General features: G+C 50.8%; 4 non-coding genes across 4 annotated transcripts; all 4 read right to left on the bottom strand.

Annotated features, from left to right (window-relative positions):
* Positions 1-102: 102 nt before the first annotated feature.
* Positions 103-181, bottom strand: Pmar_PMAR016661. Its single transcript has one exon. It is a non-coding gene; the product is annotated as a tRNA-Leu (tRNA).
* Positions 182-367: 186 nt separating this feature from the next.
* Pmar_PMAR016660 lies at positions 368-447 on the bottom strand. Its single transcript has one exon. It is a non-coding gene; the product is annotated as a tRNA-Leu (tRNA).
* A 121-nt stretch (positions 448-568) lies between these two features.
* Pmar_PMAR016659 lies at positions 569-648 on the bottom strand. The gene has a single exon. It is a non-coding gene; the product is annotated as a tRNA-Leu (tRNA).
* Positions 649-835: 187 nt separating this feature from the next.
* Positions 836-915, bottom strand: Pmar_PMAR016658. The gene has a single exon. It is a non-coding gene; the product is annotated as a tRNA-Leu (tRNA).
* Positions 916-925: the final 10 nt, after the last annotated feature.

Raw genomic sequence — 925 nt, 5'->3', positions numbered from 1 at the left:
TCAAAATCATAGCGGAGAAGATGCGTACACTATAGGACATGACACAAAACGGTTCGAACCGTTCCGCGGATGCGTCTTCATCAATCACACGAAAAGAAATTCTAACGGCTGTGGGATCGAACCCACGCCCTTTCGGACTGACGCCTAAAGCCAGCGCCTTGGACCACTCGGCCAAACTGTCGATGAGTGCTTCAGGATTCATAGCCGAGGTGATGCATCGCTCTGCCAAACCAGAGGACACAAAAATGGGTTGAACGGTTTCTGCGAGGTGCGATGGCGCAATATCGATCAGAAGGTTTTGATCTTGCACTACCTCGCTTCTGAAAAGGTCTGGGTTCTCAATATAACACCAATCAGGTCTATAGACTGACAGCTGTGGGGTTCGAACCCACGCCCTTTCGGACTGGCGCCTTAAGCCAGCGCCTTAGACCACTCGGCCAAACTGTCGACGAGTGCTTCAAAAATCATAGCGGAGAAGATGCGTTACACTATAGGACATGACACAAAAACGGTTTCGAACCGTTTCCGCGGAATGCGTTCTTCATCAAATCACACGAAAAGAAATTTCTAACAGCTGTGGGATTCGAACCCACGCCCTTGCGGACTGACGCCTGAAGCCAGCGCCTTGGACCACTCGGCCAAACTGTCGATGAGTGCTTCAAGATTCATAGCCGAGGTGATGCATCGCTCTGCCAAACCAGAGGACACAAAAAATGGATTGAACGGATTCTGCGAGGTGCGATGGCACAATATCGATCAAAAGGTTTTGGTCTTGCACTACCTCGCTTCTGAAAAGGTCTGGGTTCTCAATATAACACCAGTCAGGTATATAGACTGACAGCTGTGGGGTTCGAACCCACGCCCTTTCGGACTGGCGCCTTAAGCCAGCGCCTTAGACCACTCGGCCAAACTGTCGGTGAGTGCT

This window comes from Perkinsus marinus (genome assembly GCF_000006405.1).
Source record: "Perkinsus marinus ATCC 50983 genomic scaffold scf_1104296953208, whole genome shotgun sequence".
Taxonomy (NCBI): Eukaryota; Perkinsozoa; order Perkinsida; family Perkinsidae; genus Perkinsus; species Perkinsus marinus.
This window is presented reverse-complemented; position numbering and strand designations above follow the sequence as displayed.